Source organism: Prionailurus bengalensis, chromosome D1 (genome assembly GCF_016509475.1).
Source record: "Prionailurus bengalensis isolate Pbe53 chromosome D1, Fcat_Pben_1.1_paternal_pri, whole genome shotgun sequence".
NCBI classification, from domain to species: Eukaryota; Metazoa; Chordata; class Mammalia; order Carnivora; family Felidae; genus Prionailurus; species Prionailurus bengalensis.
Genome location: NC_057346.1, coordinates 30,643,087 through 30,664,810, shown reverse-complemented (window position 1 = coordinate 30,664,810; position 21,724 = coordinate 30,643,087). Strand labels below are relative to the sequence as shown.

General features: G+C 49.7%; 1 protein-coding gene across 1 annotated transcript in view; it reads right to left on the bottom strand.

Annotated features, from left to right (window-relative positions):
• Positions 1 to 12,740, bottom strand: part of JAM3 (junctional adhesion molecule 3) — a 120,905-nt gene extending 108,165 nt beyond the window's left edge. The window contains exon 1 of the mRNA XM_043579865.1: positions 12,608 to 12,740. The gene's annotated coding sequence lies outside the window, so the exon portion shown is untranslated. The remainder of the gene's footprint in view (positions 1 to 12,607) is intronic.
• Positions 12,741 to 21,724: the final 8,984 nt, after the last annotated feature.

Genomic DNA, 21,724 nt, shown 5'->3' with positions numbered 1-21,724 from the left:
GGGTCGGGGTGCAGAGAGGGAGATTGTGAGAAAGGCTGGAAGTTCCCAGGCTAGTTTCATGCTGATCCCCAGATTTCTGAGCCATGCCTGCATGGTACAGGACTGTTGGGTGGCTGGGTCAAGTGGTATTAGTGGTGAAGGAAGAATGAGAAGACATGAGTCTCCTCCTCTGCCCAGGTGCTTGGAAGCAGGGAGATGCACAGCAGTACTTCTCTGGTCCTACTGAACTAAGATAAGAGTCCAAGTTGGAGAGAGGCTGGACTTGTCCCTAAACCCAGAAAGGAATGAAGGAATGAGAGAGTGCTAGGAAAAGAGGGGGAAGGGACATAAGTTCCCCTGCACACCACCAGATGCCAGGCAGGGACAGTGCCAAGATGGCTAGAGGCTGCAGCCCAGGGCTAAGGCAGGGCTAAGCTAAGATCTCTAAAATGAGATCTTGATTCAGGCTGCCGCCTTCTGTTTCTGAGCTTGTGGTACAAGCGGGGTTGGATCTATTTCTACCTTCACATGCTGAGCCCCAAATCCGTGGAATATCATGCCCTGCTGCCTTATCTGCAGTGCTGGGACACCATCCAGTAGATTATTTAGGGCTTGGGGAAAGTGTCCAGGAGCAGGGACCCAGGGCGCTTAGTGGTTACTGTGATCTGTATCCACACTGCCAAGTTCTTGGCTCGGATTTGCTCCTGTGATTGATGTCCTAGGTCTCCTTTCTTCAAGATGCAGCTGTTCCTGCCCTCTCTCTGGACCTCAGAGAATCACCCATGATGTTTCAACTGCTTCATTGGGTTCCCTCACTGTGCTTACTTTTAAGAGGAGGGGCACAACAGAGCAGAGAGGTTATACCTGCAAACATCAGAACCACATTGCCTGGGCTGAAAACCTGACTCTACCTCCAACTAGCCATATGACCCTGAGCAAGTCCTTTATGTCTCTGTGTTTCCATTCTATAAAAGAAGGCTGGTAATAGGACTTACCTTGTGGGCGTGTTGTGAGGGTTGAACAAGATATTTTGTGGAAAGTCATCTTTCTTCTGTGGCTTTCTGCATAGTAAGCTCTTAATAAATGTTAGTTCTTGTTTTTCTATATGACCAAGCCTTGCATGTCTCATCTGCCCCAAACAAAGACAGTGCATTCCAGCAATGCTGGCCTCCTCCTTCCTGTATCAAAAACAGCCCATGCTAAGCCCAATTTTTATGCACATAAATGTCCTCCCACCTTCTGTACAGCTACTCATACTCCCCCACTCCAAGGCCTAGCTAAAGAGCCGCCTCTTCCCAAAGTCTTTCCTGGTGATTCTAACCCACACAAAGCTCTTCCTCCCCTGACTTGTGCTTCCAGCCAGTGCCTTGAAATTTACCATTTAAACCATAGAACTTGAGAGCTGGAAGAGTCTTTGCAAATGATCCCGGTCAGTTGTTCTTACTCAGGAGTAGTTAATAAGCAGCAATTACATTGCTACAGCATCTGTTAGCACTCAACCCAGGCATCACTAATTAACCATAGCACTTCTGCTAAGCCCAAATGCTGCCTCAGAGTCCTTCTGAACACAGTGCTTCAGGAGATCAGTACTAACCCATCAGAAGTGCTACTACCATCCACAAGCCAGACAACTAGAAGTAATCTATATGGGTAAGGTAGCTGGAGCTTTTTGAGGTGTAGAGACCTGCTTCAGGCCCCAAGGCACTGGGATACAACACTTTAACTTGTCTTCAGGGCTCATTTGAGGGGACGTGGGGAATTGGGGTGGTAAGGAGGCTCAGTCTCTCCTCACACAGACTGACCCAGTGTGCTCGTGCTTCCAGAGTCCCTGTTTTGTGCCAACAGCAGGCCATAGGAGCTTCAGTGTCTTGAAAGACAGATGGACGCTGGACATCAGGAGCCCAGAGTGGTCATCTTCATCTGTGACTGGTCTGCTTAGGGCCACAGGGAGTCCTTCCTTCTTTCAGGGTCTCCATCTCCATCCATTCAAGGGATGGAGAGAGAAATGGCACAGTGGGATGCCACCTCTCCTGGGCCCTGAAAGTTGTGGTGAAGGGTCTCTTGAAGGGTGATTCTTTGCACTGGGCCACCTCTCCTGGGCCCTGAAAGTTGTGGTGAAGGGTCTTTTGAAGGGTGGTCCCTTGCACTGGGAGAGGGGGGCAGTAGTGGAAGCATGGAGGGGTCACAGTTGACATCCAGATTGTTGGAGGAGTTTTCACCCTTAAGTAGGAGTTCTGGAGAGCTAAACAGCCTCCTCCTCCTCAGAAGCTGTTGAAAGGTGGCTTCAACATCAGCTCAGTCCCACAAGCTTCAGAGTGCTACCCCTCATGCTTGTTCCCCTCTCCCCACCCCAGCTACCTTTCCCAACCTTCTCCTCCCTCCCATGCCCCTTGAGTTTGTGCTGCCATTCAAGTCCCCTCTGCAGACCTGCATGGCCTCCTGGCTGAACTCTTTAGTCATGTCACACTTTGCTGGAATTTTCTTTCTAGAACTTAGATTTCATTATGTCATCTCTGCTTAGACATCACCTCGTTGTCTTCAGGAGAGAGGCAAACTCCTTGATCTCTACACTATTTACATTTGGGATTGTATAATGTGTTGTTGTGGGGCCTTCCTGTGCACTGCAGGATGCTCGACGGCATCTCTAGGCCCTATCAACTGCACGCCAATGGCACGCTGCCCTGCCTCCCAGGTTTTAACAGCAAAGATGGCTCCAGATATTGACAAATGTCCTCTGGGGGGCAAAATTGCCCCCATCAAGAATCACTGTTTTAGCTATAACACAGGCTAATAACTTAGTACAAACCTACTTAGCTCTGTGCTAACGGCTTTCTATGGATTGTGTCATTTAAGTTCAGAACATTGCTGGAGGGTAGGCTCTCTTAGTATCCCTATTTTATAGATGCTTAAAAGGCACCCATTTGGAAGGTATCCAGATCTTTCAAGAAAGGCAAAGACTTTTTCCTTCTAGTGGGTAAAACAGAGGGAGATAATTCAAAATCTCTTCTCCTTGAGGCCGGGGCCACAGACTAGTCAAGGCAGGATTTGAACCCAGGCTACCTGTTGGCAGGATTAGATTTCTCCCTCATGTGCCCTGTCCAGCCTGCTGTTTTCCTGCCACTCATCATGCCCTTCCCTAGTCACTGTCTGCACTCTGCTTCCCCTACGAGCTCCTCCACAACCTGGTGAAGTCTACTCACCACTCAAGGCCTAGGCAAAACCCCTGACCTCTTCTCTGTGCAGGCCCCTATGCCCCAGCAGGAAGAAGTAATAACTCCCTGTAGTTCACACACAGACACAGCCTTGGTGGTACATTCTGTCAGGCTAATTGTGCAGATGTCTGTCTTCCCTGCCAGACTGTGAGTGATCTGGGGGGTCTGGTTTGTCCTTTGTAATGATGACCTGCATGAGCCCATGCCCCCCAGATGCTTGAGGAATGGGATGAAGTGGAGAGGTGTGTGATATACCGGACACCAGGAGCAACAGTGTCTTTGGGCACACAAACTAGACAAAGCGCTTCTCCTATGGGCTGATTTGGCCCCTCAAAAGAGTACAAGGCTGGAGGAGCCACAAATGGCTGGAGTTTGGCCCCCTTGGCAGGAGGCCTTTGAGACATGCATAAACTGCAGTCTTAAGGAAGTGGTGGACCTCAGGCTGCCTGTCAGATAGAATCCTCCCGTTAGCTCTCATGAGGTTTAGTAGGAGTGAGCATGCATGTGTGTGCCCACTGTGAGTATGTGTTAATATGTGTGCTCATGTGGGAAGGTAGGCAGTGGGGCCCATGCCTGTGTGGAGTGACACTGTAAGCATGTGCCACACGCTGTGTGCATTTCTGTCAGGACATGTGCAGGACATGTGTCAGGACATGTGTGCAGGACATGTGCATTTCTGTACTGCAATACTAGCACATGTGTGCACTTATATGGTCCTATCAACATAGAATGTAGGTCAAGGGACCCACAGGCATTCTACAACTCTAGAGAATGCAGTCTGCTCTCTGCCCTGCTCCCTTTGTGGGATGGAGGGAGAGAAAGATGCTTTGGAATGCCTTCCTTGGAAGCCACATTGGTCTCTCTTTTGCAGGCAGGGTTTCTGAGGCAGAGTACTCAGAGAGCTCCCTCCCTTCTCCCTCTTTATGGGCTGGAGGAATGAGCTCCCAAGAGGACAAGAGGAGGAATATATCTCTTGGCCCTGTCCTGCCAGCTCAGACACAAGCTGGCCCCAGATGACTGGATGACTATTGGATTAGGGAGCATGGTATCTCAGGGCCAAAGGTGGCGGTGAGTGGGATGGGCTGAATGAGTCATGGCCAAAGCCCAGTTAGCAGCTCATGTCTTGTTCTTTGTTGACAGAACAGAGAAAGGACCTTCCTGATAAGATGTCAACATTTTGGGGGTGACGATGGCTGGACAAAGAGAGAAGATGCAGGGGCCAGGGCCACTTCCTAAGACAGGGGCCCAGGATTGTGCCTGTAGCCACATATTCAAGTGAGTGTGCCTACCTGGGTAAGTGTGAGGTGAGCACAGGGCCGTGTGTTTATGTGCAGCCTGAGCTAGGGCGTAGTCTCAATGTGAACACGTAGAGCTCTATACCTATCCTATCAGAGAGTTCAGGCAGCTGGCATGGAAACGTCCAGGGACATTTCTGGCCTCACTCACATTTGCTTATACCTTATGGTAATCTGTGTATAAGTGTGTCCCCACTGCACACTCATGGAGCCCACATGTGCATTTATCTCTGCACTTCCAGGGGGGTTCTGACCTCTTGGCTCAAGCTGAAATTCACATAGGCACATACAGCACTCACAGCCCCCAAATTCCTCTACATTTGAAAAAGACAAGGGGAAAAAAAGGGCCAAGAGACAAGAGGAGATAAAAATAGCTGAAAATAAGCTCTTCAGATCAGAAAGCTCCCTTTTTTAGTGACTCACAAATTTTCCAGACTGAGTGCACACACACACACACACACCCCACAAAACACAAACACCCAGTCACGCTGCCAAGTCATGCACACATCCTCATGCAGATGCCCTCGGTCTCATACATGCTCAGACTCTGAACTCCCAGGTAAAATACCCCCCAGAGGGGTGATGCTGTGGCCTCTGGGGGAATGCTCTCATCTGGAGCTTGGAAGGCATGATCCACTTCCCCAGTCCCCTGCAAACACATATTCATATCCACCTCCTCTCCCAGCTTCTTCTGACTTCTCACTATTTCTGGTCCCCTCCCCCATCTTGAAATGGGATGCCCACAGGAAGAGGTGGTCTTGCTGTCCTACTAAGGATTGCGCTGCTTTCTTCAGGAGGCTCTAATGCTGGAGGGCCAGACGGCTCTCTGCACAGGATCTCCGGAGCTGGCCTCACTGCTGGGGAGAGAGGAGACAGCTCCGGACGCCATGCAAGATTTATGAGTGTGTTTTGTTAATTGCATTAGTGGCTCTGTGGGAGGATGGTGTGTGCTTGGGCCTTAAACAGGCAAGTGCAACAGAGGCATCTGTAGAGGAGACAGGACTGAAGCAGTGTTTACAGCATCCTGCAATCCTGGGGACACCACGGTCCACTCCTCCCCCACCCTCTTGCTGACACCCTCTTTCCCTCCACTGCAACCGTCTACATACCCCACAGGACTAACCCTTCCCCTCTTAGGCTCCTCTAGTCTAGAAAGAGTGGCCAGGTTGGCAGCCAGCCTCGAGAACCCACTTTTTGCTCACTTTCTTTCTCTCCCCTCCCTTCCCCCTCTTCTTTCTCCCTCCTTTCTTCTTTTCCTTTATCTTCTTTTTCCCTTTACATCCTTTCCTCCATCCTCTGTCCACCTTCACCCCTGTCTGTGAAGCCCAAATCTGCTTGGTTCTAAGTATTTACATCACTCAGGCTAGAAAGGTCCCTAGGTGCCCCCTAACCGTCTATTCACAGAAACATGACCCACTGGCTGAGTCTCTGGGGTCCCTACTTCCCAGGACTTAACTAGGCACCATGTCCCTGAACCTTTTAAGAAAATGGGGAAGTGGAAACATGCAAGGTGAAAGGGACAGCTAGAGAGGATTTGCCTAAAAATTTGAAGCCAGTCTGAGGAAGTGGTTGCTGGGCAGTGGACCCAGAAACATGTCATGTGTCCATGGTTATGATGAGCTCCTTAGAAGGTGGATGTTAGGTAACCATGCCCATCTCACTTGGGGTGCCCTCTTCTGGGGCCACTCTGGGACTTTGTTTCCTCTTCTTCAGCCTTTGGTGCCCTGAGTGATCTGGGACCTCAGCCTTGGCTGTGGCTAGCAGTGTGGGCTCTGCCCTTGGGCTGTCTGAGGTGGAATCCTGCCCCCACTTTCCAACTCTGAGTTTGATGAGTTTATGTCTCTGGTCCTTCATTTCTTTAATTGTCAAAGGGAATAATACTAACAATACCTACATCATAGGGTCCTTTATGTCTGTGGTGCTTAAAACAGTGAAAATAGGCAGGTGGTAAGGTCTTCATAAATGTTAGGTACATGACTCAGGTCAGCTGGCTTTACCTTTCTATGCCTTATTGTCCCCTCAGAAGCATGGGAATGAGAAAGGCTATCCCTTCTCTAGAGGACTTTCTGGGACAACAGAGAAGACCAGAGTTAAGAGTCAAGAGGCAGAGTCAAGAGTCCTGAGGTGGTACCCTCCCTCTTTCTGTTCCCCCATCTTGGGGGCGCTTGTGTCCACCCTACCTTCTCTCCCTCCTGCCTTTGAGTCCTCTGCACAGCTCTGGCCCAGCTCTGGCTTTTCATTACTGTATAACCACCTCTCAGAGCACATTTCTCCAAAGGAGGGTCCAGGCTGTGGGGACGAGGCTGAGGAAGGGGAGGAAAGTGGCCCAGCAGGGCCCTGAGAACCCTATCCCCTCCTCCCTTCTCAGAAAGCCACCCTTTCCCAAGATGAGCTCTCTCCCCATCCCTCCCCCCAATTTCTTAATCTCCAGTGCACGTAGAAGCTGCAAAGTGGGACAAGGAAGGACGATCAAACAGAAGATCAAGGGGCTGAGGAATTGGAGCCTGTGTTCTGAGGCTAAGGTCCACCTGGATCCTTTCTAGATTTAGAATTTTTCTCTTTTAACAATGGAGAACTCAGACTCCTGAGGTCCAGGGTCTGAGACAAGCTGAGCCCATCTGGCCCTGCTTGCAGGAGCTTTCTCTTTCTGACTGGAGAAGGAGGCATCCCCGCAAGTTCTTGGGCTGTTGTGGAATGCAACACAAACTGCATCAGGAGATCTAAATTTGGGCTTTGGGTGGACTGCCTTGACTTCCTCAAGGTGATCGGTCTTTAACAGTAGATGAAAAAGGTCCTGAAACTCAACGTTGAACCATAAAATAGTTCTTGCACTTCTCACATCAGGACTTCTCTGTTATAATTCTTGTCATTGTTGGAGACCAAGCAGTAGTGGATATGGGGAGAGAGATACTCAAAAATTAATTAATCACATTTTTCTTTACTCCAGGCCCTGAACCAGGATGATATCTTAGATAGGTGAACAAATAGATAACAACCTTACCCTTGAGGAATTTAAAATCTAGAGCTTAGAAACTCTTTCATATTGCAAGACATATACTCATATATCTAGGGAGCGATAGTCCAACGCTTTTATGTCTGTGAATGCTGCTAAGGCACCTAGCAACTGATTGCTAAGATCTGATTTCTCTGGATGCTGGATTCCTGATGCTTTAAGGCAGTGATTCTCAACCTTTTCCACGTCATGCATCTCTTTATAAATTGATTAAAGCTGTGAACTTCTCTCCAGAAAAATATCTAGAGCATAGACACTCAAACATCTGCCTATAATTTGATGGGCATCTGAGCCCAGGAAGCTGATGCAATGATCTTGGGTTTAGAGCCCCTGTTTTAAGAGTGGGAGGCAGCTGTGTGGCCTGCACTGATGGATATATCACTGCATTTCCCAGCAGGAGCTGTGTAGCTGAATTGTAATCACAGTGTTCTACCAGAGTGGATTAGGGGAAGCTGGCTGCTTGGCCCAGACTCTAACTTTCTGAAAAATTTCTAAGTTCTACCAAACAGCAGAAATATGCATTTGCAAAAATCCTAAATTATAATCTTGGTGAGGCTGCCAGTGAACTCTGTGACCTTGGCCAATTCTCTTCCTTTCTTTGGGGTCTCATTTGTCTTGTCTGTGAAGTGAAGAAGGGCTGGGACACTGAAGTAGAGTTGAGGTTCCTTCCATCTCTGATGTGCCCTGAGTCTTTGTCATGGTGGCACACAGGTATGTCTTTTACTGAGGAGACAGGACAAGGAGCGGGGGGTGGGGGAGGGCGCGGGGGTGATGAGGGAGTCTCCAGGTGCGGCAGCCCTTGATTCCAGGGGCTGGACCTGAGCCCTGGTGAGGAAAACTCCCAGCTACTGCTCCGAGCTGTGCTCCTGGCCACCCCCAGAGCTCAGGACCTCCTCCCCCTGCACCACTCTGCTTCCCCCTGCAGCTGACTGCCTGGGCCAGGGCTGCAGTGGCTGCTATGGGGATTTAGAAGCTAAGGCTGCCTGCTCTGGCAGAGGTTACAGCCTTATAAATCACAGTTCCATGGGGGAGGGTTCAGCACAGCCCAAAGCCTTAGTGATGGAGGGGAAGTGCGCTTTTCTGTGGTAATAACCACTGGGGGCTTCCTGGACAGCTGGGCCCCTCCTGTGATCTTGCAAGGCCTCTCTGTTCCTTGGTACTCATTATAGATATCTGAGAAGGGGTTCCCTGCACAGAGGAGTCCTCTCCCCTCCCATTGTCTGGTTGGGTCACCTACTTGAAGGGTAGAGAGGGGTAGAGAGGGGTAGAGAGGGGTAGAGAAGCATAGCAGGTCTGCTCCAAGATGCAATATGCTGTGGGTCTGTGCTGTTCCTGGAGCATGGAAGTGGGCAATTCCTAATGTCACCTGTGGCCTTTAATCTTCTGGCCCAGCCATGGCTTCCACACAAATCAGAGGGCTCAAGTGTCTGACTCTGGGACTGGACGTTGCAGGAGCCAAGTGATTCAATCTGCCAAGTCCCTCCTTTGAAATCCATGCCACCTTTTCCTTCTCTCCCATGGCCTCCTCAGCACCTCCAGGCCAGAATTTAAATGTTATTAACTATAATTGATCTGCTTAGGTCCTCTGAGGGATTGGGAGGGAAGAGCAGTGGAGGCCTGAGGTGTTGCAAGGTAGCAGAGGCTTCATGGAGCCACTGCCAGGGCTCAGGAATGCTCACCTTTTTGTCTCAGGGAGGAAACCCTTGGAAAGGAGAATAGAGAGGCAACTGACTCAGCTGCAGGAAATGCTCTTCTCCAGTTGGTGCTAGTTGTCTTCACACACTCACCCGTGCCTATACAGTACATATTTGCACACCCAGTATACCAGTCGTATGCTAACAGACACATTCTAAACCTGTCTATATAATTTCTTTCTTACCAGAAAAATATATGCAGACCCTACTCATATCTCCATATAAACATTCTTCTCTTTCCTTTCTTTCTTTCTTCCCGTACATGTGACTGTCATCAGCATATATGCTAACGTATAAAACTTTGAATTATCTAAAGCTCATGCATATACCCTTTCTTAACTCAGCCTTTTAAACCTGCAGTGTATGGCCATACCTAGAGACAGGACTGTGCAGCCCACATGCACACACCATGCTTCTCCATCCCAGACCTATGTGATAATTCACTCTATCACACAACTGCTCTGCTCTGTTTCCTTCACCTCTTGGTTGAGCAGCTATCCCATAGGTGGAAACTTCTTCCCCGAGCCACATCTCTTCCTCTGGAGTTGAGTATGTGAAGCACTCTCACAGAAGGGAAAGATTATGATGGTAGGAGTCTAAGAGCGTGGGTTCTTAATAAGTTATTTTGCTCATTTATCTTTGTATAACCTCACATGCCTCGTAAGGCCTTCAATAGATAGATACTAAAATTCAGCCTCAGTTTCCTCATCCATAAAATGGATTAAAATACTGTCTGCTTTATCTTCATGATGGCAATGTTATGCGCATCAAACCTGATACATAAGAAAGAAGCCTGAAAATGTACTGTGCATCATACCCTGGGCTATTAGGGCAATTTGTTTCACGAGTGCAGTCCAAGAGCTGGCAAAGGTAGGGACCATATTTTCCTTGTGTGAGCTGGTCCTAGTGCTGCTGGTGTTGCCAAGGGCTGCTGGTCTAGGGCTCAAGGAATTCATTCCTGGTCCTGCCTTTCTTCTTTCTTCACCCTCATTCTCACTTCTGTCTGTTCTAGACACATCATGGTTACAGAGCCAGGGATCACCAGCACTGAGCCAAGCATCTGCCCTGGGCATGAGCAAGCATCTGCCCTGGGCAAGCATCTACTCATGGGCCTGGCTCCCAGACTTACACCTGGGAGAGAGTTCTCTGTTCCTGGACTCTAGGGCTGTGCTAACCAGCTGAGTCCAGAATTAGAGCCGCCATGGTGTGGTGAACTCCACGTGACAATTCACTCCAGGGCTGAATCTTTTACCTTTGCTTCCCCGCCTAGGTTTGTGGCAACCCCCAAAAAGCACCTTAACATCTAAGATGGTACAGGAAGGCCAATTTTTGCCTAGCCCAGAGTGAGTCCTCAGTGCTCCAAGCCACAGCGGCTGGTACAGGCTAGGGTAGCCCTGGAAGAGGGGAGGCAGGACAATTGAGGCCAATGCCAGCTTTGGAAAGAGGCCAGCAGATGGCACAGAGCTGGCTTATGTCCAGTAAGAGCATGTGAGAGGTGAAGGGGCCATTCTGAGGGAGGGCTGTCTAGCTTTGGGGCTTAGAATAATCTCAGATTCAGCTCAGAGCCTTTATTTCTTTAGCTCAGCAATAACAAATTTGGGATAGTACTTGTCTCCTTCAGTTACTCCTCCCTGGATCACTGTTTAGAGAAAAAATTCCAGTGGGATACCGGGTACAGATAAACGTTTCCGGACACGCCAAGTGGACTGAGGCTGGGGTACCAGGAAACTGGGCTCCTGCCACTGGCTAATGGGCCTTGGAAGCTCAGGGCTCCCATAAGTGAACCTGGGAATGAACATGGGTGTAGTGGAAGAGGGGCCCCAGGTAAGCCTATCCCTTGCGCAGGTCCCGCTTTCTGCAGGGAATGACTCTGCGTGCCCCTCCTCCCTCCTCCAGCTCTGCAGCAGCACCAGGTTTCCAGCAGGCCGGCATGAAAGCCAGGCCTGGAGGGGGCTGGGCAGACAGGGACCAGAAACAGAACCGGCCTGGGGGTGGAGCCTATAAACACTGCAAAGCTCCAGCCTGGCTCCACCCCTTCCCAGCCTGGAGCTCAAAGGGATGACATCACCCAGACTGAGGGCTCCAGCGGAGAAGGGCTTCGCTAGCGGGGAAGCCGCACCTACATGGCTGAAGGACTTCCCGGCTTCGCCAGGCGATGGTTCTCTTCTGTGTCCTGAATCTTATTCAGCTTAGGGGTCTCTGCTTGGGAGTCTCGGAAATGGCACATGGCTATTCAGACTTCCATGCCTGGGGCTCTGGTTCTTCCACCGAAGACCAATCCCAGGGGCAGTCCGCCCAAGCACCCCTCCCCCCGACCCTGCCAAATGCGCCTTTTCCTTGCCAGCACAGCTGCGCTCCATTTTTCTGAGGCTCCATGGAGAAAGATTGGATCCCTAGTTCTGACCAGGCAACAGTCAGCCCACAGCAAACCCTTTGTCCCATTCCTGTGGGTCCGTGTCCCTTCCCCCACCCAAAACCCTACTGGGTGCTTGTATCGCCTGCTTGCAGAGCATATGCTTGGCTGGTTGCTTGGTGTCTGCTGTTTATCCGTCTCTTCCTACTTAACTTCTGTTTCTGCTTGGCCCATCTGGCTCCCGTGGTACCTGTCTTTCACTCGACTGAATTGTGCCTCCACGCCAACGCTGTGTTCCCCACCCTCCTCCTCTTCCTCTACCACTTCCCTCCCAGGGCATTGCTCTTGTTCACTCGGGTTACTGGCAGGAGCCCTGGACCTTTGGTGTAGGGAAGTGAGGGACTCCTCTAGCCTGGGGGACTGCCCCAGGCACAGCTGGGGAGCCTGTTGTGGGGGTCACTGCAGTGTTCTGGGGATGCTGTTGGAGGGGTATTGAGGTGGGTGGTGGAGTACGGAATGGAAATAGCCTTTGGACTGGAGAGAGGGCTTGGTGCTGGTGAAAACCTCCTTCTCAGATCCTTCTGAGCTTCCTTCCTACTAGACTGCATTTTGGGGGTAGGGGTGGGGTCTCCCAAGTCAGAGTCTTGTACATACTGCTCTCTGTCCGCAGCAGCAATTGGAAAGTGACCTGTGAGTAGCAGCGGGAGAGAATGAGGCCAGGGAAGCCCCAAGGTTCTTCTGACCTAGAACCCCAGCCTACTTCCAGCTCCTTCCTGCAGAGAAGGGGCTGTGGCAGTCCAGTGGCTTGGGCAAAAGAAAAAAATGTTGGCAGCAGGAAGCTGCAGGTTGTTCATGGTGGGTACCCAGAGGGGAAGGAATGGCCTTCCCTGCTCCCCTTGGCCAGGAGTACCCTGCTGGGGATCAATCCCATCCCAGCACATTGCAAACTCCTGGCACTAGGCTCCATGCTGCCAGAGCTACTGCTCCGCATCCCCTGCCCCTCCCACCAGCTTGCACACCCTTGCACACACTTGCACACCCATGCTGTGGCTCACACTTACCCCTCCAACACAGCCTGCTTTCTTCCAGGTATGATGTGACAGCTTATGGCTTCCCAGGACCCACAAAGGGGTGGTGGAGGCTGGGGGAGAACGGAGGAGAAGCAGTGGAGCCCCACAGGGGCAGGGCTGTTGTTCATCTACCTCTCTGAACCTGGGTTGCTCCTCTAGGCTAAGGCTGGATGCCGAGGAGGCTGCCCTGGGCCTGGAGTCAACAAGGATCCACGTGCTTGGGGACCATCGGTTGCTGGTCCCTGGAAGCATCTGCTTCCCACGGAAACCCACAGGGCTTGGCTGCCAGGCCTCGCTGCGTGCCCACTCCTCTGGCTCTGTTCTCTGTCTCTGTTGTTCCATCTGCCTGCGCCACCAGCTCCTGGCTCTGCTCTCTCGGCCTCTTTATTTCTCTCCCAGAACCTTCCTTCTGCTCCTCATTTCTCCCTATCCTTTCCCCGGTCTCTATCCAACCACATTCATGCCACAGTCCCTGCGGTCTTCTTTCCCCTTTGTCTTTAGCCACCATTTCTCTTGCTTCTCTGCTATTTTTCCCTCTCCTCTCCTCTCCTCCCCCCCCTCCCCCCCCCCCCCCCGTCTCTCTCTGTCTCTCTGTCTCTCTCTCTCTCTCATGCATATTCAATGGCTCCTTGAAAATCCACCTAGATGATTCTATGTGCTAAAAGCCTAGATCTGCTTCAGGAATAAAACTTCTCAGGCTGTGACTCTAGGTCCCTATCTCTGACCCCAGTCTGGATTAATTGCCTAGAAAATGTTGGTAAACCCACCTATTCTCCCCCAAGCATGGCTCACTCTTGGCTCTTCTGATTTGGGGCCAGGCAGCTGTAAGGGGTATAGAAGCCAGACAGACAAGCCACAGTGCTTCGGTCAAGACACATGGCAGAGGGCATGAAGCGTCTGGGGCAAGAATCTTCCCTTCAAAGGATTTGACGAGTTCAGTCCTGAAATAAACTTAGGATCTAAAGTGTCTGATCCTTTGGTGATCTTACAATTCTTTTACATTGCTCTGTTATCCCCCTACAACTCTCATGGGAGTCTCATAAATGAAGAAACTGTGGTGTTTAGTGTGGATGTCACTCCAACAGGCAGCCCAGCACTTGAGGAATGGAACTAGAAGCAGAATCTCCACTTCGGGATTTTCAGTCCATTGAATGTGGCAGGTGAACAAACAGAAAGAACCCAAAAGAGGTGGAAAGCATCAGTTAAAGGAGTCAGGTGAGAAACTGCACCCAGTCTGCTGGGAGCAGGGAAGAGAGAGGGAGAAAAGAGAAGAGGGAGAGGGGCCAGTGGCAGGTGAGTGCCAGTGTCCTGTCCTCTCCTGATGCCCATTAGTTTTACAGTAGCCACCAGGGGGAGGAGGTGGGGATGGCAGCACTGTGTCCTCTTGTTTCCACATGTTAATGGGTCACTCCCCCAGTCCCAATTATTCCTCCATCTCCTTTCTCTGCCTGTTCATCATCTGGCCTCAGAAACCCTTCTCTGCTTTATTCTTCATTCTCCATCCCACCTTCAGGTCACCTGCCTGTCTTTCCCCTACATCTTCGGGCATTTCTTTACCTTTCGTTGCTCCCTGAGCACCTCCTCATAAGCCCCACTTCCTGGCTCACTGACAAAGTGGCCAGTGTATTCTCATGGTGGCTGGAAAGTGGCTCAGAAGCAGAGTCCATGTAGGAATGGATGGGAACTGGCCTGTCACACTCCTCCCCTATGGCTCCTGACTCTGGTCTATACTCCCAGGGTGCTCCCCGTGTGGCTGTTTCTTTATGGGCCTCATGGGGGTTGTCAGGTGAGGCCCCACCCAATGTACACTTGTGGCAGGTTTGCTCCCCAGCCAGAGGCTCACCTAGAGGCCCCATTGTGGGGCCCTTCAGCAGCTGTGAAGTAGACAGACATCCTTTTCACAGGGAAACTCCAGACACCCTTTCTCCTGCCTAACACACACCAACCTCCAGTAGTCAATGAGAACAGTTTAGCCCTGGGACTCCTCCCTTCTGCCTCCCTGGCTTGGCTTGGTTTTTCTTCCACACCCAGGTACTTTCTTGTTTTTGTAGGGGACTCCTGGCCAATGACTTACTTTTTCCTTAATGTTTCTTTTTTATTTCTGTCCAGAAAAAAAAAAAAGAAAACAAAAAACAAACCCAAACCCAAGCAAACAAACCCTTCAAAACCCACTCTACATTTTAAAATAGTGCCACCAAAGAAGCTGCATTGGTCTGGGCCTCAGACCAGCAGGTGGGGAGTGGGCACAAGCACACCCCTGACTCATTTTCATCTGTTGCGCCTCCTCTTACTCCTTTGCTGAGCCCTATCTCTTGTGTTTGTGCTCTGGGCTCATGTGCAGTACAAGTAGATGGAGTGAGAGTGTGGTGCTGTGATGTCTTAGGAGAGTGAAGATCCAGGCGAGAGGCAGTTTCTCTCTCGGATTTCATGTAGAAGACCATGAGGGAGCATCTCGGGCTGAAAGAGCTCAGTTAGGTTCCAGCACAGCTCAGCTGGGTTCAGCTGTGAGGTCTTGGGCCACTCACTAAGTCTCCCTGAGCTTCAGGTTCTTATCTGTAAAGAAGGAGCAATAATAATCCTATCTCACAGCATTGTTGAGAAGATTAAATGAGAAAATACAAGTGAAGCACTTTGTAAATTATAAAGAGCTCTAGAGAAACTATTATTTACGGAGCAGATGTTGAGACATTGGGGCTAAAGGAGAAGAGGGAGACAGCAAGTAGCACTTGCCCTCTAACAGGCTTAGTGAGGGAATTCAGAGAACACAGACACCTGGCAGCCAGAGACCTCAGCCATGAGGAGGGCAGATCTCCACTCTCTCTACAACCTCTGCCTGTATGTAGTATCATCCTTTGCTTGGACAGACGCAGACTACATGTCCCAGCCTTCAAACCCTTGTCTTTGCATTGCAGATTTGCAGAAATTAGGTCAACACATCCAGGTAGGAAGGTGAGGCCCAGGCAGGAGAGGGGATTGGTGTCTCTGAGCAGCTTGATTTCCATCATAGATAAGAAGACAGAAGGAAGCATTGTGACTCAAAGACAGGTACCAGATACATGATATCACTATGAAATTAACAATGAAAGTGGGTAAAGGAAACATTAAAAGGCAGTGAGAAATCTTTTGTCCTTCCTCGCTGAAGAAGGCAGCAAGTTTGCCTTTAATGCTCCTGTCTGGGTTGTATCCTTGTGGAATTGTAAGTTCCTCCTGGACAAGAACCTTGTCGTTTTGGATTACATTTCTGCACCATGCCTTGCAGACACATCCACTTAATACATATTACTTGACTGAGTGATTGGAAAAGAGCAGGAACAAAGAGAGACGGCATTAAGAAGTGAGCTGTTTTTATATAATCCATTGTGTAGAAGACCTGAGCATCCCAGCATTTCTACTGATTGGGCACAATTTAAATTCAGCTTCCTGCCTGAAAAGAAATCATAACAGCAACAAATCCACTGCCTTGTACTCTTTATAGTTTGGCAGGTCTGGCTAGGGTAAGGACATCCGACTACTGGGGGGAGAAGGGACTGTTGGTTCGGGGAGGGAGATGTGGAATAGGTATCAGGAGCTACAGAACTCAGAGAAGCAGTGTAGAATGTTAGAAGGGACCAGTTGGTCCAATAATTACTGGAGGAAAGTGAGGCCCAGAAAAGCTAAGTTAGTGGCTTATTGGTAGCAGAACTGGAAATAGAGCAAAGGTCCCTGACTCCTGGTTTTGAGCTCTTCCCAGGACTGCAAACTACCTCCTAAGAATTGAATCCAACAGGGGACATGACACTCCAAAGAGACTGAGTTTGAGGTCTATGTCTGGCAAGGAAGGGGAGGTCAGATGTAGGCTGAGAGACTCCATCCCAGACAATGAATAGAATCTTGAGGCCACTGGCTTCCCACCCCCACTTCCTCCTTGATCCCAGCAGGACCTGCAGGTGTGAGAGCTTCCCAAGGAAGCAGGGATCAGGGAGGAAAGTTTGGAGAGGGCACAGCCTGCACCAAGGCCAGCTTGAGGATGGAGTCCCCAATCTCCAGGCTTTCCTGGTGACTCTTCCTTTGCACTCAGGCTTGGTGAAGACCCCTCTCTTCTTTCTGTAGCTGGAGGAAGATGGGGTGAGAGCCTTGCTTTGGCTTCTGACTTGTTGGCTATGGCTTTTGGTCTCCTGCTTAGATGGAAACAGGAGTGTAAGAAGAATGGAGAAAGAGAAATAAATACAGCTGGAGGATGAAAGATGATCATCTTCTGTGGGGGGTTAGGGAGACCCTAGGAAGAAGAAGACCATTTGGACACTCTGCTCAGAGGTTGAGTTGGGGATTCCTGTCTCAGTGGGCCATTAGAAGCAGCTAGCACCTGTGGGAGGTCAGAGACTGGAATAGAAACCTGACAGATTTTGGAGCCAGTTATTTTTGGGCTGAAGCTTTCTTTGCCCTGGGTCAACTTACCAGATCTTTATGAGTTTAGTTTCTCACTCCATAATATGGGGCGATGATAATACCAACCATAAAGACTTGTTGTGCATATTAAACAAATACATGTACTAGAATTCCTAGAATATAATACATGTTCTTAAATATGTATTTCCCTTCCATAATCCCAGCTGGGCCTAGCCAGCACTCTCTGCGCTCTCAGCTTCTGAGAACAGAGAAGACCAGACAAACTTGAGATGCCCTACCTCACCCAGTTCTGGCAGTGGAGGGTCCAGTGATTCTCACCGAGGGTCATCTTCCAGTGGGATCTCCCTGGGAGTCACACCAGGCAACTAGAGCCCTGGGTCACAGGTGAGATTGCTCCACTTTTGTACATATACTTTAAAGACTGGGTGGTTCAGTTGTTAAGCATCTGACTTTGGCTCAGGTCATGATCTCACAACTGGTGAGTTTGAGTACTACATCAGGTGAGCTCAAGCCCTAGTTCGGGTGAGCATGAGCCCTGGGTGAACCCTTCTTCTCTCTCTCTCTCTCTCTCTCTCTCTCTCTCTCTCTTCCCCTCACTCACTTGCAACCCCCCCTCAAAAATAAATACTAAATAAATAAATAAAAATAAAAACAACAATGCAATGTGGTCACTACAGTAGATCCTGGGCTTCAAAAGACATCAGGCTGCTCTGAAACCACACTTTGCAGGATGCACAGTGGCAGGGAGCACTTTTGGCCATGAAGGCTCTGAACCCCCAAACCCCACGCTGACATGTTTGCTCTTGTTTTGAGAGGTGAACAGGTCATACTTGCACCAGGCCGTCTGTTACCTGCAGTAAGAGATGGGATCTGTAGACAGATGGAAGTTCAAGTCTCAGCTTCATTGCTTTCTGGCTGCATGACTTGGTCAAGTGGTTTTTACTCTCTAAGCCCCAGTTTTTCCATCTGTAAAAAGAGGACAATCTCTTCTGCTTCAAAGATCAAGTTGAGATAGGCACCTCATGTAATCACCACCCAATAAATGATAACAGGAATGGTGCTTTTACATGATGCTAATGTAAATCACCTACAACCAGATGAGTGAATTGGTGGTCTTACACTGTGGTGAGGCTTTAAACTTCTTCATTAACTCTGATCTGATCTGTCCTTTAGCCTCATGTAAATTAGACCCAATCTCTCAACCTCTCCCCATAAGCCTGAGCCTCTAGAGTCTGCATCTCCTGAATGGCTTTGCTGTGAGTGACCAGATCACACCTGGCTGCTGGCTCACCTGAACATAGCCTGTAGGTCTTTTAAAGCCCAGGATCTACTGTGGAGACCACATTGCATTGTTGTCGTCCTAGGATGACTTCTTGGGAAACGCACAAGTGCTTCCTAGCAAGAGGATGGGCAGAGGTCCCTGGAAGAGGGATGAGTATCTGTGTTCTGGGGCTGCCTCCCCAGCAGTTAGGCTGTCTGCTTGGGTGCTGGCTCAGACCCTTGCTGGCCTCTCAGCCTCCCAGGGAGCCTGCTGCATTCAGGACATGTGACCAGCCCTTTACCCTTTGTGCCCCTTGCCCACTCACAGCAGACCTTTTCAAACCTCAATTAGCCACTTAGGGAGAAGAAAGAGCAAGTGCAAGCTGTAGAAATCTGTCTAGACCATGAAGAATTCTTTCCCAAGCCTGCTGTTGCCATGGCAGCCAGCTGGGAACACTGTTTCCAGGGCCTGAGGCACTCAGACTTGCATGGGGGGGGTTGCTGCCCTGCTGGGCTGCTGCCCACTCACCTCCCTGCCACCACCTCCCCGGCCTCCTGGCTCCCTTAGCAACAGCCATTACCATTGCCATCGCAACCACCACTGTAGCATCTGCACTGGCCAGGAGCAGTGTCCAAGGAAGCTTGGGATTGAAGCAGGGAGTTAGGGAGTATGCATCTGTGTGTGTGTGTGTGTGTGTGTGTGTGTGTGTGTATGTATGAGGGGGAGAGAGAGAGAGAGAGAGAGAGAGAGAAGAAAGTGCCAAGGTAAGAAGTTGGAAAGGAAAGGGTTTGGCAAGCTCAGCCATGATAATTATAAGGATGCTAAACTTGGGGGTCAATGGACTTTTGGCAATCTGATGATTATCCCTGAACTTCTAAGAATAAATTTGTGTATTGGGTATATGTGGAGTTTTCTAGAGAAAGGGTTTATAGTTTCTATCAGATTCTCAAAGATGACTAAGGTCCCTAGTAGGTAAGAACCTTAACTACAGAGGCTTCTGCTTTCAGTCTCAGAGTTATCTTAGATCGTGGTTATCAGGCAGGCTTGAGAGATATGCTTAGAAAAAGGAATGAGTGTGGCCAGGATAGGAGCAGATGACATGCTACCTGGTCCATATCTGTAGAGTGCCCTTAGATTTACTGTTTGCCCCACTGTGAATCTCTGGGAATAGGGACCTGGGAATCTTTCTCCTAATGCCACCCTAAATATTCTGTCCTTACTCTCCTGTCTTGCAGCTTTGCCCTGGTTTAATTGTGCTAATCACTAATGTTTACTGTGTGTCAGACCCTGAACTTGGTGTTTTATTTAAACTATGCACAGTCTTCCCATCTAACCCTCATACAGTTCTAAGGAGAAGGTTCTCTTATGACCACCATTTAGCAGATAAGAATATTGAAACAACGAGAAACTTAAGTGATCGCCCAAGTTTATATAGTCAGAAGTCGGAGAAGTGAGGGCAGCCTCATGGAGGGGTTAAGAGATTGGCCCTAGATCAAGATGCCTGTGTCTGACCCCAGGATGCACCCTGTTATCTGTGTGGCCTGGCCTGTGTTCTCACAGTGGCAAATTGAGGATACCGATAATTCCTTGCCCAAAGGAAATTGTGGGAGTTAAAAGGGTTGGCGCTGTATTTGAAAAGTGCTAGGAATAGTCTCTGTTACCAAATAAAATAGAGCTAGGGTAGGATTCAACCATAGGTCTACCTAATTCTAAGCTCCTGTAGCATGCCCACAAGGGTTTCAGTGGTGCTTCACAATCCTAATGCTAGGGCTAGATCATGATATCATGGAGAAACACAAGCTCTAGACTTGGGTTGCCACTCACTGAGGGTGGGGGAGTCATAGCCACTTATGGGGCCTCAGTTTCCTGATCTCTAAAGAACAGGAATAATAATGCACCATGTTTTCTCAGAGGATAGTGGGTGTAATAATCCCAGTTGATTACATGAAGGTCAAGTGAAACAAGACCTAGGAAAGTTCTGGTAAACTGAGCCAAGCTACAGAGATGTATTCAATACCCTACCTTGAGTTCTCATTCACACCTCCTGGGGGGCTTTGTGCACCACCCTTGGCTGGCAGCTCAGGGCAGGGAGCCAAGTGTGATACCCACTGAGGTGGGCAGATGGCATGGTGTCTTGTGGTACCCTTGTGTCTGGGTCAGCAGCCAAAGTGAGGATACTTAAGAATTGCATGGAGGAAGCAGAAAGGCAGCAGGGGCCCAACTGACCCAGGTTTTGTTGGCATGGTGGGAGGGAGGCAGGTGTCCCTGTGAGGCCAGAGGGAGAAGTGAGGGCAAGGCTGTGGGGTGAGCCATGGAACACCTTCCAGGGCTGTGTGGCATCCTTCTCGGTGAGGAGGGGGTAATTGGTAGAAATGAGAAAAAGCTTTATTAGCCACTGCTGAGGAGAAACACAACAAGGTATTATCCAATCAGCTAATGGAGGGTTCATAGTCATCTATAGGCTCCTAAGGAGAACAATTTCATGTTCCCTCTTCTTTTTGCCCCCAAAAGGCTCATGGTGCTGAGAGCAGATGGTGAGGGGGAAGAGGGTGGAGTCCTTATTCTTGAGTCACTTGGCTGCTGGGGTACCTTTTCGGGGTGCTGGGAAGTGTAGCACGCAGCCAGCATTTTGGACAAATAGGCAGCCTGATGGCAGGGAGGCGCGGGTCAGACAAAGGAGGCGATGCTGTGAATGACTCGTGGCCCAGTCAGAAGCTGTAATTGGAGGTGATTAATCTGTGGAGGAGAAACCGCTGGGAATCATCACTGACTCAGGGCTAAAGCTGGCTCATTGCTGCTCTGTTCTCCTTCCTCACCTGCCCCACTTGCAGCCTGGAGGGGGGAGGCTGGTTGAAAAGGTGAGTGATTCAGAGACAGTTAAAAAAAGGCAACATTTCTTAAGCTGGGGAGCTTCTGAGACTCTGAATCAAAGATATTTTCTCTAATTTTCTAGGGATAATGTGAAGAGGTTGGGGATCTTCTATGAGAACTAGGGGCAGGAGCCCAGGATGGGCACTTGCCAGGGCTCTGGACAGGCTAAGCAGTGATGTGCCCACGTCAGAAGAAGTGGGGGCTCTGGGGAACTTTCTGGTGTGAGATGCTAAACCAAGGCTGTATAGTTAAAGAGATGTGGACTTGGATCCCAATGTGTACTCACAAGCTCTGCTCAAATAATTCAGCCTCTCTGAGTGCCAGTTTCCTCAACTCTACAAAGAGGATAAAAGTTCCTACTCACAGTGTACTGTGGGGACTGAATGAGATGGTTCACATGAAGCATTCAGCAGAGCAGAGGCTGGACCTGTGGGGGGAAACAGCCACAGGCAGAGATAACACGAAGCTTGTGCCTTAGAAGAATTTCTAACTTCTCCTTAGTTTCTCTCTTCCCTATTCCAAAGAGAATAAAACCTGACCTTATGTGTTGTTGTCACAGTGAAATGGTAAGATGGGTGACATGAAGATGC